This window comes from Mustela putorius, unplaced genomic scaffold, assembly GCF_011764305.1.
Source record: "Mustela putorius furo isolate JIRA1106 unplaced genomic scaffold, ASM1176430v1.1 tig00003845_pilon_pilon_pilon, whole genome shotgun sequence".
In the NCBI taxonomy this organism is placed as follows: domain Eukaryota; kingdom Metazoa; phylum Chordata; class Mammalia; order Carnivora; family Mustelidae; genus Mustela; species Mustela putorius.
This window is the reverse complement of record NW_025421998.1, coordinates 40,314,757-40,332,913: the sequence shown is the minus strand read 5'-3', so window position 1 is coordinate 40,332,913 and position 18,157 is coordinate 40,314,757. Positions and strand designations below refer to the sequence as shown.

The following is an 18,157-nucleotide window of genomic DNA, read 5'->3' as shown; positions in this document are numbered from 1 at the left end:
CTACTTGTGATCTCTGTCAAATAAATAAAATCTAAAAAAAAAAAAAAGAAGAATATACATATACTATAGGGTAAATCTGAGAGATAATGATTGCCTTCACTTGGAAGGGGACAAATCCAGGGGTTTTTTTTGTTGTTGTTTTTTGTTTTTTTAAATCCTTTTCCAACACTCAGTGAAAATTGAAATGATATTCAGCTCTTCCTTTGCTTGTTAGAACTCTACCTTGTTGGATTCAGTTCACCAGCCTCTTCTAGTTCTCTAACTTTTCCCTGTCATTTGTCTTGACATCCATAGAATCCTGCCTTGATTTTTTTTTCTCTCCTATATCTCAGGGTGGAAAATTGCTTCTCTGATGTAACTTGCATGGCTTCAACTCCCAAACATTTCTGATGGTTTGAAAATCTACATAATAGTAATTGCACTTACCATTGATCATGAGATCATTACCCACCAGCACATCTCTAAGCTTTAAGTATATGCTACATCATTTTATTCATATTGTGATATATTATCACTATCCCTATTTTTAAATGAGGGAACAAATTCATTATAGTTAAAGATTTTATCCAAGTTCACATAGTCAGCAAGTGGTAGAACTTGGTTTTTCAGACCCATGGGAATCCTAAACTATAATCATCTATAATCATTAACAACTGTGGTCTAATGTCTTCCAAAATTCCCATTCATTCCAATTTCACCCTGCAACTTCCCCTACCCAAACCCAACCACGCAAAAGACTTCTTTTTGTATTTCTTATTTTGTTTCATGATTTTATCGTCTATATAGTCTCCAAATCTGGAAACATCCTGGAATCTCCATTTCCCCTGTCAAATTGTTCTTCATGTTTAGCAGCATTAGTTCACAGATGTCATAGCAAGTATATGTTGCTGACATTTCCTGCCTCCTAATTGATTTTCTGGGCTGGTCTTTCCACAATCCATTTGTCCTGCACAGTTGACAGATATTTTTTAATCAATCTGATCCTGTCACTTTGCTTAAAACCTCTCTTGGCTTCTTCAGGCTTTGTTGCCTACCATTCTCCATAGCTTTCATCCAAGGTCATTCGCAAATGACCCCATCTATATTTTCTTTTTTTTTTTTTTTTTTTTTTTTTTTTAATTTTTTATTTTTTATAAACATATATTTTTATCCCCAGGGGTACAGGTCTGTGAATCACCAGGTTTACACACTTCACAGCACTCACCAAATCACATACCCTCCCCAATGTCCATAATCCCACCCCCTTCTCCCAAACCCCCTCCCCCCGGCAACCCTCAGTTTGTTGTGAGATTAAGAGTCACTTATGGTTTGTCTCCCTCCCAATCCCATCTTGTTTCATTTATTCTTCTACCCACTTAAGCCTCCATGTTGCATCACCACTTCCTCATATCAGGGAGATCATATGATAGTTGTCTTTCTCTGCTTGACTTATTTCGCTAAGCATGATACGCTCTAGTTCCATCCATGTTGTTGCAAATGGCAAGATTTCATTTCTTTTGATGGCTGCATAGTATTCCATTGTGTATATATACCACATCTTCTTGATCCATTCATCTGTTGATGGACATCTAGGTTCTTTCCATAGTTTGGCTATTGTGGACATTGCTGCTATAAACATTCGGGTGCATGTGTCCCTTTGGATCACTACATTTGTATCTTTAGGGTAAATACCCAATAGTGCAATTGCTGGGTCATAGGGCAGTTCTATTTTCAACATTTTGAGGAACCTCCATGCTGTTTTCCAGAGTGGCTGCACCAGCTTGCATTCCCACCAACAGTGTAGGAGGGTTCCCCTTTCTCCGCATCCTCGCCAGCATCTGTCATTTCCTGACTTGTTGATTTTAGCCATTCTGACTGGTGTGAGGTGATATCTCATTGTGGTTTTGATTTGTATTTCCCTGATGCCGAGTGATATGGAGCACTTTTTCATGTGTCTGTTGGCCATCTGGATGTCTTCTTTGCAGAAATGTCTGTTCATGTCTTCTGCCCATTTCTTGATTGGCCCATCTATATTTTCTAATCTGATTTGTCTCACATGTATGTGAATGATTGCTTTTTTAGATGTATGTACATGCTATATAAGAAACAAAATACAAAATAATTTCAAGGTATTGCTAAAAATATCGTGGATTTTCATCACTGTGAATTTTCAGTCAGTAAGATGTTAAAAGTACAACACCTTTCAGATGGAATACTTCCATTTTTTTTTAATATTTAGGAGTGTCTCATAAGTGAAAAAGGCTAAGATCTGCTGATTGGTTTTTTGATTGATCTTTACTTACTAAAAACCTTTCTTTGGGATTTTAGAGCTGAAAAAATTTTAATGAACATGAGTAACCATTTTAGTTTCAAGGTTATAGACCCCATAGCCAAAGTCATTCCTGGACTGAATAATGGAATGATATTTTTGGGGTGTGAACCTAGGTGTCCATAGAGTTACTAGCCATAAGATCTTTCCAAAGTAGGGAAGGATTTAATTTTTTATTCTTCATAAATTATTAGGAAGAACTTTTAAAGCTTAACAGTAGATTTCAATATAGAAATGGCAATGAAATAAAAATGAAAAAAGTGACATTTAGTTATAATACTGTATCCAATGTGGTTTGGTCTTCAGTTGTGTCCTATCTTGAAAGCAGGGGATGTATGTTGTTTTCCATCAGTATAGCCACTATTCATTCATTTGACAGCATCACCAGAGCACTGAGCTTACATGGGTCATTTCTCTCATACCATGGCTCTGTGTGATGAGGGCGGAGATTGGGTTTGCGAGTTGGACATGTTTGGGTTAAAACTTGGGTACAAAATCACCAAATATTATACTTCAGTTTCCTTATCTTAGATATAGGAACAAAGCCTACTTTGTAAGGTTACTGGGAGTTTAAATAAGATAGGGTGCAACTTGCAAAGAATACTAAATCTTGATTTCTCTTTCTGTGGTACCGCATACCAAAATAGCTCATATCTATTTAGTGTGTATAACTCTAAGGATGGGGATACTTAACACTTATTTGGTCTAGCCCCTTATTTCATAAATATGAAAATACTAAGAGGCCATGTGAGATTTGTTGACCACATCATGAACTTGTTGTATAAAGGGAATAGGCTGAGGAGTCCTCTTCTAGCCTAGTATTGTCCATCCCTAGTGATAGCAAACTGATCTTCAATCAAATGCTAATTAGGTAGTAACTGGGTTGAATGGAACAAAGAAGAGAGGACTTTCTTAATTCTGGGCACTGGGCTAGTGCTTCTGGGTACACTGATGGATAAAAACATTTCCTCGATCTGAAATGGCTCCTAGAAAACTGTAACAGTGCCTGCACACTAGAATCACCCATTAATTGTCTTAAAAGTTACTCATGCCTGGACTTCCTGTTGAGTTTTAAATTCAGAATTTAAAAATTCTTTTGGTCTATAGTACAATCAGGTATTAGGCAGCAACACAACTGAATAATAAATATTATTTATGATGGAATGATGACTGTGATGGAGAGAAGAACTTGGGAACACAGAGGAAGGAGGGATTTGCCTGGTGATCAAAAGGACAGCTTCGGGACACCTGCCGAAGAGCAATTCCAACTGTTCTCACCCATCATTAATTCAACAAATACATCTGGAGCAAAATGTCTCTTTCAGGTATTGTGTTTGATAACATCTGTGAAAAAGAAGTGAGCCAAACAATTAACAATCATGGGATATGGGGAATAAGACTGGAAGTTAAATAATAAGAAGAATTTATAATTACTTCCCAAAGAGAGAGCAATGCAAAAGCTCTCTGTTTCATAAAGCCGCACACCAGGCAACCACTAAGTCATGAGTGGGGCAGATATTTGGAAATAAGATCTGGATCAGCCCTGGATTTTTAGGACTCTGATTTTCATTTGTGTCCTGACAGTTTGGCTCAAAAACACAGTGGCAGGCTTTTCTCCTCCCCTTGTCCTTCCTGCCAACTGTTTTTTCCTTCCTCAGACCGTTTTCCTTCTCAGCCTTTAGTTTACGGTAGAGTTAGCCTGACAGTTGCGACAGAACTGCCTCATTTGGAGATCTGGTCCATCCTTGAAGAAAGGAGTCAATATCTCCCACATCAGTGAAGTATCAGGACAAGCAGAAAGGAGCAGAGGAAAGGCTGAGAGCAATTTAGGGGAGATGGAGCCCCCCCAACCCTGTCTCCTTTTCCTCAATACATAACAATGACCTAGTAAATTGCCATATGCCAGAAAGTTGTTATAATATCACATATGTAAATCTATACAAATCCATATAAATCTCCTTAAATCTATAATGATTATGATGTGCCAAGCACCCTCTAATGTACGACCTCAACTCACCCAACTATTTGAGACTTCATTAGCTTCCCCCCTTCCATATTCTTCCCATCTTCCAACATGCTTAGATTTCATTTTCTTTCCTTTCCACCTGAAGTCTAGTGTCTGTCACAACATGTAGAACTATAAGTGGAAATCCTGGCCGTGATACAACTGGATTTTGTGATATGGGGGAATGGGGTAGAGGGAGGGTGGATAGAGGGCAGAGCTTGTAGTCCCAAGTTGACAAATTTGAAGAAGGTATTTTAAAGGAGACTGCCTATAAATGGAAGAAGTTATGATATCTATCCCATAAAATGTTTAAGATTTAAAATGATTCACAGTATTTGTCTAGGGAAGTAAAAACATAAACACTCCATGAAAAAAATCAGTGTTTCTTCCTGAAAGCTGTAGTCTAAGAAAATCTTGTGATTTTATTGTTTAGGATATATTGTTTAGGATATATGACAGGAAGTTCTGTTTATTATGCAAACTGGGTTTTTTTTCCTCCAGCAACTTTCCCCCACTTTGTAGTTTGTAGTCCAGACATACATGGCTGTGTATTTATGAATCTGTCTAGGGGTCTTGACTACCAAGTGGCACTTCCAGAGACCGTTGAGGGTGTGCGGTGTGATGAGGTGAAGAAAGGTCCTTCCGTAGGGGTACTGGCCAGGTGGTTTACCAGTGCATGCCCAAGTCCTCACGTTACTTGTCCTAAGTCTCCCTGAGGAGCATAGACATTTTCTTGAGGTCTTCACTCAGTTTCATGGGGATGCCACAGGATATATTCTTTCTGCCCTCTATGCTAAAGATGCTATGTCTTTTTACAGTTTCTGGGAGTGGGGTCAGGGAGGAATATCATGGTCACAGGAGCCATGACAAGAAGCTGTATTTTCACATAATCTCCAGTACTATAACTTCATTTTTCTTGATAATGGCATTATTGAAAAATAATTTATAGGTTTGGTGCAGGTTTTTTTTTTTTTAAGATATTATTTATTTATTTTTTGACAGAGAAACATCGAGAGCAGGAATACAAGCAGGGGGAGTGGGACAGGGAGAAGCAGGCTTCCCGCTGAGCAGGGAGCCCTATGCCAGGCTCCATCCCAGGACTCTGGGATCATGACCTGAGCTGAAGACAGAGGCTTAAGGACTGAGCTACCCAGGTGCCAAATTCCGTAGTTTTTGGGTGTTCATAGAGTTGGATACAACCACCACTATAATCAATTTTAGAATTCTTTCATTACCACAAAAAGAAAAGCTGTACCCTCAGGCACCACCTTTAACCACCACTTCTCCCCATTGCTCCCTGCCCCCATCACCACCAGCCCTACCACTAATCTCCTTTCTCTTTTTGCTGGTCCTGTACGTGATAGGATCTTCATTAAAAGCAAAAACCAAATTCTATAGACCAGCAATTCTTAAATCTCTTCCTCCTCCTCTTCTTATTAGGCCACATGTAAAAAAAAAATCCTTGAGGACCCCAGAGAGCTTTTGTTTATGTAAATTATGTCTATCAATATTTAAAGTATAAGAAATTAGAACTGAGAAATTTAAAAATTGATTTTTCATTGATTCACTTAAAAATAACAAATTCTTGGGGCGCCTGGGTGACTCAGTGGGTTAAGCCTCTGTCTTTGGCTTAGGTCATGATCTCAGGGTCCTGGGATGAAGCCCTGCAAGGGACTCTCTGCTCAGCAGGAAGCCTGCTTCTCTCTCTCCCACTCCCCTGCTTGTGTTCCCTCTCTTACTGTCTCTCTCTGTCAAATAAATAAATAAAATCTTAAAAAAAAAAAAGAAAGAAAGAAATGTTAAAAAAATAGCAAATCCTTTACTTATTAATGTAATAATTTTTATGAAAAATATATTTCCCTCTCAACGTTAGTAAAAGGAGAGCTTTTCTTTACATATTTTGAAGATCTCTTTCATTTCTGGCTTAGAAGATAGCTGGAGTCTCATATAGGTTTTTTTTCAGTCTGTTGTGATGTGTTGTTTTGAATAAGTATCTGAAAAGAATCTAGCCCCATGGGGAAATATTTCAGTAGCTTCTTCGGATAATTGTGGATTTTCTTTTTTGACACTACACCAAACTGGGCAAGTGGTAGTTCCTTAAAGGTTGATTGTAATACAGAAGACCTCTTTTCAAAGAGCCAGCTCCTGGTGTCCTTGATCTGTGCTATTGCTTTCTTTAGTTTCCATTTCACTTATTTCTATTCTAATCTTTATTATTTCCTTTCTTCTACTGGTTTTCGTTTTTGCTTATTGTTCTTTTTCTATCTCCTTTAGCTGTAAGGTTAGGTTTTTCTTGCTTCCTGAAGTAGGCCTGCATTGCTCTAAGTTTTTCTCTTAGAACAGCTTATGCTGCATCTCAAAGGTTTTGGAACATTGTGCTTTCATTTCCATTGTATCCATGTATTTTTAAATTTCCTTTTTGATTTGTTGATTGACCCATTCCTTGTTTAGCAGCATGTTATTGAACTTCCATACATCTTTCCAGACTTTTTCCTGTGGTTGATTTCTAGTTTCCTAGCATTGTGGTCAGAAAAAGATGCTTGGTATGACTTTGATTTTTTTTAATTTGTTGAGACTTGATTTGTGGCCTGCTATGTGATCTATTCTGAATAATGTTCCATGTGCACTTAAAAAAATTGTGCATGCTGCTCTTTTAGGCTAGGACATTCTAAATATATGTTAGATCCATTTGGTCCAATGTGTCATTCAAAGCCACTCTTTCCTTGTTGATTTTCTGTTTGCGTGGATCTACCCATTGATTTAAGTGGGGTGTCAAAGTCCCCTACATGATAGTATTACAATTGATTACTTCCTTTATGTTTGTTATTAGCTATTTTGTATATTTTTGTGAGCCCATGTTGGGTGCATGAATTTTTACTAATGTTACTACTTCTCATTAGATCGTTCCCTTTATGTTTATGTTGCATCCTTTTTTGTCTCTTTTACAATGTTTGTTTTAATGTCTATTATGTCTGATATAGGTATTGCTATCCTGGCTTTCTTTTCACTTCCATTTGCATGACAAATGCTCTCTCATTCTTTACCTTTCTATCTGTAAGTATGTTTAGGTCTGAACTGAGTCTCTTGTAGGCAGGATAGGCAGCTTGCTTTTTTATCCATTCAATCATCCAATTTGATTGGGGCAACCTTTTGATTGGGGCATTTAGTCCTTTTCATGCAAAATAATTATCAATAGCTATATATTATTGATCTACTTATTTTATGGTTCTTTTTGTAGTTCTCTGCTCCTTTCTTCTCTAGCTCTCTTTTCTCTTGGTTTGCTGGCTTTCTTTAGTCATCATCTACTTGGATTCCTTTCTGTTTTCATTTGCATATCTATTACTGGTTTTAGATTTGTGGTTACCATTAGGTGTTTATATAACATTTTTTGCGCATAACAGTCTATATTAAGTTGATGGTCACTTAAGTCTGCACCTATTTTTCTCTCCCTTTCATATTTTAGGTATATGGTGTCATATGTTAGATTGTTTTATTTTATAACTCTCTTGACTGATTTTTATAGATATACTTAATTTTACTGCAATTGTGCTTCCTACTTTTCTTACTCCTGCTTATGAAGACGTCTTTCCTTTCCACTCAGAGAGTCCCCTTTAACATTTCCTGTAAGTCTCATTTAGTAGTGATGAATTCCTTTAACTTTTGTTTGTCTGGGAAATGCTTTATCTCTTTTTTCTATTTTGAATGATAGCCTTGTTGAATAGTGTATCCTTGGTTACAGGTTTGGGTTTTTTTTTTTTCTTTTTCTTTTTCTTTTCGTTCAGCACTTTGAATATATCATGTGACTGCCTGTGGCCTACAAGGTTTCTGCTGAAAAATCAGCTTATAGCCTTATGAAGTTTCCCTGTTTCTCTTGTATGTAAATGTTTTCTTCTCTCTTGATGCTTTTAAAATTCTCTCTTTATCAGTACTTTTTTGCCATTTTAATTACTGTGTGTCTTGCTGTGGATCTTCTTGGGTTGATTTCATTGGCTGCTCTCTGTACCTCCTGGACCTGGATTTCTGTTTCTTTCCCCAGAGTTTTTAGAAACCCTAAGACAGTTTTTAGCTATTATTTCCTCAAATAAATTTTCTGCCCTCTTTTCTGTCTCTTCTGAATCTCCATAATGTGAATTTTATTATGCTTGATGGTGGCGCTGAGTTCTCAAGTCTATGTTCATTGTTTTTTTTTTCTCTCTATCCTGTTCATTTTGATTGCTTTCCATATTCATTCCTCTGGGTCATTGATCCCTTCTTCTTATTGCTCTAGTCTGCTATTTATTCCCTGTCATGTATTTTTACTTTGTTATCGAGTTCTTCATCTCTGATTGGTTCTTTTTTTTATGTTTTCTATCTTTGTTGAGAGTCTCACTGAGGTTCTCCACTCTTTTCTCAAGTCTAGTCAGTATCTTTATGATGATTACTTTAAATTCTCTAATATTTTAGAGATAGAGATAAATAATATGATTTATTAGAGGGAAATTCCCTTAGGTCTCTTGCTGCATTTTTGTCCTGTTCCTTCATTTAGGACCTCTTCTGTCTCCTCATTTTGTCTAACTCTCTATATCTATTTGTATGTGTTGGGAAAGTCAGCTACATCCCCTGCTCTTGAAAGTAGTGGCCTTAAAAAGAGGTCCTGTAGTGTTCTGAAGTGCAATCTCTCTTATTCACCAGAACCTGGTGCTTCATGGGTATATCCTTTGTGTGTTGTGTACACCCTACTATTGTGGCTGACCTGCTTCTGCCTTCAGCCCAGTCATCTACAGTGGTTCTCTTTGTCTGTTGTGGGCAGGATTTGGTCCCTGTGTTGTTAGTGGGACATTCTAGGACTTCTGAGTTTGAGTTGAATCAGACCAGGCATTTTTCAGAGATGCAGTACTGGCAAGCTGCAGGGCACTTTCCCTGTGTTGTGCCCTGAGAAGATTTTGTTGGTGGGTGGGGCCTGTAGTCAAACAAGATGTCTGGCCCCAGCCCACTGCTTGTGTATGTGGTTAACTCCCCATTTCCCTAGGGTATGAGTCACTTTGAAGTGGTGCTAGTCTCTGTTGTGACTGTATGCACACTGACAGACTTATGGTACAACTTTGGATGAGCTCCAGCTAAATGCATATTGGAGAGGGTGCAGGTCCTGCTCCCTAGAATGTTGGGGCTAGTTGCATGGTGCCAGGGAGGTCTATGCTTGTCCTTCTTAGACCAAAGTAGGCTGGGTTGGATGGGGTGTATCTGTAGAAAAGTACACAGGAGCAGAGTGAGTGGTTTTAGCAAGCTAGGTAGTGAGTTTTGGCCCTGTGCTGGTTCCTAAAGGTGTTTGTGTGTTTAGGTTGGAGGATAGGGAAGGGAAATGGTGCCTACCAGCTTTATTGTGCCTAGAGTAGTTTCCCAAGGATGCATGCCATCACATGCTCTGAGATTAGTAAGCAGATCTCCTTCCTGTAAACCTCAGGCATTTTTCAACTGCTGCTTCTATGCCATATCTCTGTGGGACTTTTTGTTGTGCTGTCTCTTTAACGGTAGAAACTCTGTCCTCTTGACTCTCCCAGAGCCAAGCTCATTGATTTTTAAAATTAAAAATCAGGTGTTAAACCCCTCTGATTATAAGAACTTGCAAAATTTGGCCCCTCTTATTTTCAAAACCAAATGCTATAATGGTTTGTCTTCTCTGTGTGAGTTCTTCATATTTGGGGTATCTGTTTCTTTCCCCATTCTCTGCCTGTACATCCTTCCTTCCACAGACCATCCTGTGGGTCTGTTAATAGCTCCCAACCATGTCCCTGCCCTTCCTATTCTCTTTGATGTGACCTCTTCTTTACATTTAACTGTGGAGAGTCTGTTCTACCAGTCTTCTGGTCATTTTCTGAATTATTTACACTGATGTGTCTTCTAGTTGTATCCATGGGACAAGGCAAGCTTAGAATTCTCCTACTCTGCCATCTTCCCTGAAAGTCCTTAGTTAATTCTTGATAGAAAATGTAGTTGCTAGAAAAATTGGGGCTGGGTATAATGAAAACTATCTTTAGGTCACATTCTGTCATGTGTATAAGAAGACATAAAATAATAGATCTTTTTTTATTAGCTTGATGAAGTTACAGGCATTCTGTCCCTTTAGGTTCTCTGACCACCAATGCATGAAAGATCCACTTGACACAAAAACAACAATATTTCAGAGGTATGATATGGTGGTCCTTGGAGAAGACCTCAATCAACTGGAAATGAAAACTAATAGCTGGTCATATAACTATTTGGAGATCAACTTCATGTGCCATCCCCAGTGAATTCCTCATTGTCTAGTCCGATGATATGATTATAGTTCCAGTCTTTTTTATGAATGCTATTGATCCATCCCATGACTATGAAACAACGCCTGCATTGCTTCTAGTTCACCAACCTTTGTGAATTTTCTATGGCTGTTTACCTATGCTTTCTTTTCTTTTTTTTTAAGATTTTATTTATTTGACAAAGAGAGAGTACAAGCAGGGGGAGTAGCAGGCAGAGGGAGAGGAAGAAGCAGCCTCTCTGCTGAGTAGGGAGCCCAATGTGGGTCTTGATTCCAGGACCTTGGGATCATGACCTGGGGTGAAGACAGATGCTTAGTGAACTGAGACACCCAGGCGCCCCTACCTATACTTCTATAGTGTATTTGCTTAAATCATTCTCTTCTTACTCCTAAAATGTTGGCACTACAAGGCCTGGCCTTTAGTTCCTACCTCTTTTGCTTTTTCAGGATGATTGATTCCATTCTCCAAATACTCCTGCAACTTTCAAAATATACCATTTGGGGGCAGGGGTATTATTATGTGTGAGAACTGTGTTTATCTCTTAAAATATTTTATCTTATTTAATTCTTACAACAATCTTAAAATTAGTATTGTTGTTTGGCATGTGGATCAAAAAAATTTGTGTACCTTGTTCAAATCACAGCTTGAAAGATCTGGAACTAGATCATAGACTTGACTGCAAAACCATTGTTTTAAACTTAATAATTGCTGCCCAATATATTGTGAATCCCAATGTCTGACTTGAACCTGAGATCAGGGTTTCATACCTTTGGAGCACTGGAGAGACATCTACAAAATTAATTAACTAAATTTATAGGTGCCTCTGTCCCTCCTTTTTCTTAATGAATAAAAATCTTGTAGGAAAGCTGAATGCTATCTCTATGTACTGCCTCTGTTCTTTATTTCGTAATAGTACTCTTTGTTCAGGTCAACAAAATCATCCTCATTAACAGATCTGATGGTTCATTTTCTGCTCCATAACTGCTTAATACAATGATTCTGATCCATCCCCCTACTTGTTGCCAACTCTCCTTGACTTCCAGGCCACAATACTCTCATGATTCTCCTTTCCCCTACTATCTCTTCTTAGTCTGTTTTTGCCTGCCCCTGCTATGCCTGACCCTCCAGAATTGGCATTCCTAAGGCCCTGCTTTTAATTATCTTCTCTTGTAAACTTACAGGATTATCAGCTCCAAACCTCTGACTTCAATTCCTACCTTTATTCATGGTTCAATTACCTATGTAATAGTAATAGCATATAACATATATGGAGCAATTACTATATATGCCAGGCACTTTGCTCACTTATATATCTGCTTTGTCTAATTCAGTCCACATCAAATATCATTTATTACTATCCTCATTTCCAAATGAGGAAGTTTATGCTCAGAAAGTCTCTAAATCTTGTCCAATCTCACAGAATGAATAATGGCAGAGCTTTGACCAAACCCATTGTCTATTTGACTCTAAAGCTGATGTTGTAACTACTGTTTTATTGTCTTTTAAAATTCTCAGTTCTCTTTGGTGCATCCATCCGACTACCTAACAGATGTAGCTCAGGTATTTCTATCTTAAGAGATAATGCGCTAAACTCAGTCAGTATTCTGTGCCCTTCCTTCCAATCCCTTTCCTACTCTCCAAATGTCTCTATTTTAATATTCCTTCTCTGATAGTCTTTATTTCTTATCATGGTTTCTCCTTCAGCCCATTCCTCAAGACTGTGATGTATTGCATTTTCCCTCTCCCTCGTGTCCATGTGCTTCTGCACCCCAGGCTGCTGACCTCTTCTGCTTTCTAATTGAGCTCCTGCTACTGGGCTCCCACTGTGGCTGGTCCTTTTCACAGCCAGCAAGGTTAGCTTTTGGAAAAAAAAAAACAAAAAAAACCTCAATATACTCATTCCATTCCACTTAAAAACCTCTCATGGCCCTTGTCACCTCCACTGTCATTTCCATTCTCCTTATATTCTCACTCTGTAATTGGCCTAGTCTGCCTTGCCTATCAGAGATATCATGAACATATGTGAAGAATTATATTTTAAGATAAACATAGATGCTGTTATGTTGAAGAAAATGAAATGGGTTTCAGAACCTTTACTACATTTAAGTGGCTGATCATTTATTTTTCTCCATGGGAAACTAAATGTACAACTATTGTCATGTGCGACTGCAGTTTTTTGACATGAAAAATGACATTCTTATTCCTAACTACATGCCAACTAGGCTATTTTCATGTAAAAGCTCTTGTTTTAATTAATATTCCTAGTCAGAGCTGTTCTCTGGCTGTGGATCCTGCACCTAAGGGACAGTAATTTTACACAATAAATTTGAGTCATATTTGAGTGACAGAGTGGATATGTATACAGGGGGATGGGAGGAGATGGGAGATACTGACACCAGTGTCTTTTTGAAACAGGAATGGAATGAATTCTGTGTTCTTAATAGCTCAATTAGAATGATAAAAACATTTGTCTGGTCCTTTGTTAGCTTCCAATAAAAAAAATGCAAGTAAGGAAGCCTGGAAAAAAGATTATACTTAATAATATACTATATTTTTAATGTTGTATAACCGGGACTTGTGTCCTGAAATAAAAATGGCTATCCCCTTGTAGAGATCAGCCTCCCAGATTAGAGGCTATGTGGAGTGGCAGAGAATGGAATCGAGGTTCAGATCCATTTGGGATATGTTCCTGGATAACTGTGTGATCAAAAGCAAGTCCTATCTTATCTCTGATTCTCGGTTATGTTCAAATGGAGGAGAAATCCTATTTACAATGTAAATGTGAGGGTTCTTGGGAGTTAAGATCAATGAGTGTTACTTTTTCCTATACTAGAATGCCCTAAATAGCTCACATCCATTTAGTTTTAACAATTAGAGCTCTAAGACTAGAAGGGACCAGGAAGTTTATGTAGTTCAGTCCCATTTTTTTTTTTCTTTACAATTCTGGAAGTCCAAGAAGATTATGTGAATTGCCAAGAGACACATCATGAACTATTTCTATATCTAGGAGTAGACATCAATATTCTAGTTTCCTAACTTTGCATTGTTAACATGGTTTAATGGAACTACTAGGAGCTCACAGCTTGGTACCAGACTCCTGCCTCAACTCAGCTACATGAGGCTGGGACATCAGTTCTAAGAGAAGCAGGAGACACATCTATTATTACATGAAGTGTAAGAATATACAATGTACACTACAATGTAGTTTCCCTGTGCACCATAAGGAAAGCTTCATTAAACCTGTTACAGTGAAAAGAGAACACTCCAGTCTTCTCATTTATTCCACCCCAACTCACCATTTTGTAATTCGTTAAGTATTTACACAGGAGCAAGTCAGCTAGGTGGTATTCGAGTTGATCTGAAAAGTCAGAGTTTACAATTAAAGGATGAGGGAGAAATAGAATGTGGAAAAGGACTGTCATACCAGGTAATAATTTTATCCTGAAATGTAAATAAATACAAAAGCACCTTCACTTTCATAATAGCAAATTGGGCAACTTCTTAATAGCAAGGATGAGGGTCCTTTCTCCAATCTGAGAAATAGAGGCCAGTCAGTTGTTGGTGTTTTTTTCGTTGTTTTTAAATTTAGAGTCCTTTTTTTTTCCTTACTGGCTGGCTCACAGATGTAGCTTTAATATTTTTCTCCACTTACCATCCCTTCGCCTCATCTACTCCCCTGTAGCCTCTTGTCCAAGGTAGAATTTTCCTGGTAGCAGCAGGTGCTTTCTTATGTCCAGTCTGTGTTCACATGTCAGACATGCAGGCATGGCAGGGGCCAGGGAATGACTTGGGGGAGGTTGGAAGGAAGGTTGAGGAAAGCTGAGTATTGCCTGCAGCACCCTTGCTGCACATCTGTAGCCCTTTCTCTTCCAGATCTCACAGCATTCTGATGAGCTGAAGAAACTCAGAAAGTTCAACATTCCATGCTCCTCCCCTTCCCCTATCAGGACACTGTGGGATACTGGGCTGTGCTTTGGGACCTTTTTGAATGGAACTAGATGAAGAGAATCCAGGAGGTACCATGGGGATTCTTTTTCCTCCCCTCATGGCTCCCAAGCTTGCCCCTACATTTTGGTTGCTCTAACACCTCAAGCAGATAGTTATTCCTAAAAGCAAAATGAATGAAAATCCATAGAAAAGTGTGATTTAGATGGGTAAATGCATTCTTCAAACATTATTGTAATCCCAATAATAGAAATTATAAAAAGAAAAGAACGTCCCCAGAGTCACACCGTGTTTACCAGATAACTATTTTTTTTTGTTTTTTTGTTTTTTTTGTTTTTTGGTAAAAAGTGCAATTTCTACTCTATTCATCTCCTTTGCCTAATTTATTTTAAGTTATTAATCAGTGGTTCTTAACCCTGGCTAATCTGAATTGCTAAAGGGGGTTTTAAAAAAGGTGTTGATAGCCATACTTCACCTTGACCTACAGAATCAGAATCTGTGTTTAAAAAAATGATCCTCAGGTCAACATTCTGATTTTAAAGACAACAGCAGTTTCTGCATATTAAAAAAAAATTTTGTTTAAGTAAAATTCACAAAATATATATTCACCATTTTAAAGTGTACAGTTCAGTGCCATTTCATACATTCACAATGTCATACAACTCATGTATTTTTGCAAAGCATTTGAGTGACATTTACTGATATATAAAACTAGAAAGTTACTTTTCTAATAGATACAGTTAAAGGCTAAGAAAGTTCATTTTTTTTTTTAAAGATTTATTTGAGAGAGAGAGAGAGACAGAGACAGAGAGAGAACTCATGCACAAGTGGGGAGAGGGAGAGAGAGAATCCCAAGCAGGGTCCCCACCTGAGTGTGGAGCCTGACATGGGGCTCGATCTCATGACTCTGAGATCATGACCTGATCCCAAATCCAGAGGCACTTAACTGACTGTACCACCCAGGTGCTCCATTTGTTTTTCAAACTATGTTTGAAACTAGTTTTTTCAAGCTTCTCTTATGATTTTGATTATTGCGACCCCTGGTCTAGTGAGGTGGAATTGTAGGGACATCTGGGGATAGCTTAGGTGTCCTGTTCATCTCCCCAGGTCTAGAATAGTGGGCAAGAGTGCCCAGCCTCTTGCAAAACTTGCTTTCTGTAATATGCAATATGAATATCGAGGTAGGTCCAACAATAACAATAGCTGACGTGTTTTGAACTTTTATTATGTTTCAGCTATTATGCCAGTTCTGTAACCCTCTCAGCATTTTTAAACCTCCCAACAAAACTGCAAATTTCATACCTTTTTTCTGTTGGGCAGGTGAAAGATCTAAGAATCAGGGGGGATTTACTCAAGGTCACATAGCTTGAAGGTGATGCTGGGATTCTATATTTGATCTGTATGATTACATTACTCTGATTGTCTCTCCCAAAGCATAGCATGAGAGCTAGTGAAAGCAACATTAGGTGGAGAAGCTGGTTCAAACATTAGTTCAAAGCCAAGTGTTCTGAGATTTGAAACTTAGGTCTGTAACCAGTGAGGCCAAATGGAGGAAGAAGGTGTTGAAGGCTAGCCAGAAGGTATGGGCTGTACTTAAATTTTGCTTGTTCACCTCATAGACTCCTCTTTCTTTGACAGGAAGGGTTTTCTGGAAGCAAGCTTTAATATATACCTGTGTGCCCAATGGGAAGAGTCCAAAACAGGCTTTCATCATCAGTAGGTGACAGGCATCAAGAGTAAGGTCAAGCTAAAGAGAGTTGTCCAGAGTGTTAGGAGGCCAGCTACAGCAGCAGTGCCAGTGGGAAAGTCTTTAAAGCATTCCTTCATGCACGTGTTAGTTTCTAGAATAAATTTCTGGATGCTTCTAAGCTATCTGGCTCCCATTCAATCAGCAAGTATTTATTGCATGTCTTCTATGTACCAGGTGTTGGGCTCAGCTCTGGTGTGTGTCAAAAGGAGTGAAGAGCTGAGAAAAGTTAGAGGGAGAAGTGGTAATTTTTAGGGAAATGGCTATTGTGTAGGAGGAAAAGAGCAATTTGCTGTGCCACTTCTATGGAGAGTGAGCAGGTGGAAGAACCACCGTGTCTGTAGAGGGTGCATCAGCAGGGTACCTGCTGACTCACCCTGTCTGCACATGTCTGGGCACTGGATGGGAAGATAATTGCATTGACGGTTGTGAATGGTGTCTTGCCAAGTTGGAGCATGTGTTAGAATGGAAGATTGGAGACTAATTGGTTGAGTTGTTCATGAATATGGACAGTGTCTTTCATGATCCAGCACTTTGCTCCAAACTTGGGTAGTTGTGGGGTGAGCAGAGGTGCAGGGAGATGTCTTACTTTGAATGTGGTAGGGAGCACATCTGAAGTAGAGGCCAAGATACTTACAGAGGAATTTAGGATTAAGAATGGTGTTGCTGCCTGGGCTGCTTCTTGTCTTACAGGTAGATATCAAGAGTAGGGTCAAGCTAAAGAGAGTCGCCAAGTATATTAATTTCTAAGGCTGATATATTACCGCAAACTGGATGCTTTAAAATAACAGAAAGTTATTCTCTTGTAGTTCTGGAGGCCAGAAATCTGACATCAGGGTGTTGGCAAGACCGAACTCCCTTCAGGTCTCTAGGTGAGAATCCTTCCTTGCCTCTTCCATCTTCTGGTGTCTTTGGGTGTTCCTTGGGTTGTAGCTTTATAATTGCCATCTCAGCCTCCGTCTTCACATGGCCTTCTCGTCTGTTTCTCCCTGCCTATCTTTTTTAAGAACATCTGCCATTGAATTGAAGGCCCACCTGGATGATCCAGGATGATTTGTGTTGAGATCTTTAATTTACATCTGCAAAGACCCTTTCCCAAATAAGTTACATTCATAGGTTCTGGGATTTAGGCAGATATTTTGAGCACTACCATTCAACCCACTACAGCAAGTCCTTTCCATACTATGTTCAGAAACACAAATGGTTAGAGATGACCTCCTAGGTAAGCCTGGATTTAAGGCTATTATTTACCTGTCCTGATTTTCCCTTCTCAGCCTTCCTTATCTCTGTGTTTCTATGGATAATGTGGATTACAACAAGATGCCCTGGGAAGATGCATTTTTTCTGTCTGTGCTGGGGCCTGATGGCTGAGATATGCTCAGTCTGACAAAACTCCTGAGGGTAGGGGGCTGCGCTTGGAGTCCAACTTCCAAGCCACAGTGTTTGCTTGGATACTTAGCAGTAGATAAAAATAAGTCACTTAAAAAAGGTGACCCAAAGTGTCCTCAGTGAACAGCATCTACAACTGTAATTTCTAGATCTGCTACAGTTAGTCCGGATGGTCTCTGCGTAGCTTTTATCAGGTGTTAGTTTCTTAATGGTCTTACTTCCAGGCCATAAGAGCAGCCTCGATAGTTAATAATTATTGTTGTCAGCATTCTGGGCTATAGATGCAGTAGCGAATGCCATTTGCACCTGCATCCTCCTGGGAAACACTGGTCTCCACTATGGTGTTAAAGATCTTGCTTTGTAGTATTAGGCTGGGTCCTTTCATGGTGGCCAAAACTGGAGTAAGAGTGTAATGAGTCTTCAGCGGCTATGAAACTGGGCTCATGGCTGGAACCCAGCAAGCTCTTTCTCCTTTGGTGGGCATTGTTTAG

At 38.9% G+C, this 18,157-nt stretch overlaps 1 long non-coding RNA gene across 1 annotated transcript in view; it reads left to right on the top strand.

The window, feature by feature from the left end:
• The window catches only part of LOC123387011, a 119,980-nt gene extending 102,832 nt beyond the window's left edge, over window positions 1-17,148 (top strand). Inside the window, exon 4 of the long non-coding RNA XR_006601332.1 lies at window positions 17,087-17,148. This is a non-coding gene — a long non-coding RNA (uncharacterized LOC123387011). The remainder of the gene's footprint in view (window positions 1-17,086) is intronic.
• Window positions 17,149-18,157: the final 1,009 nt, after the last annotated feature.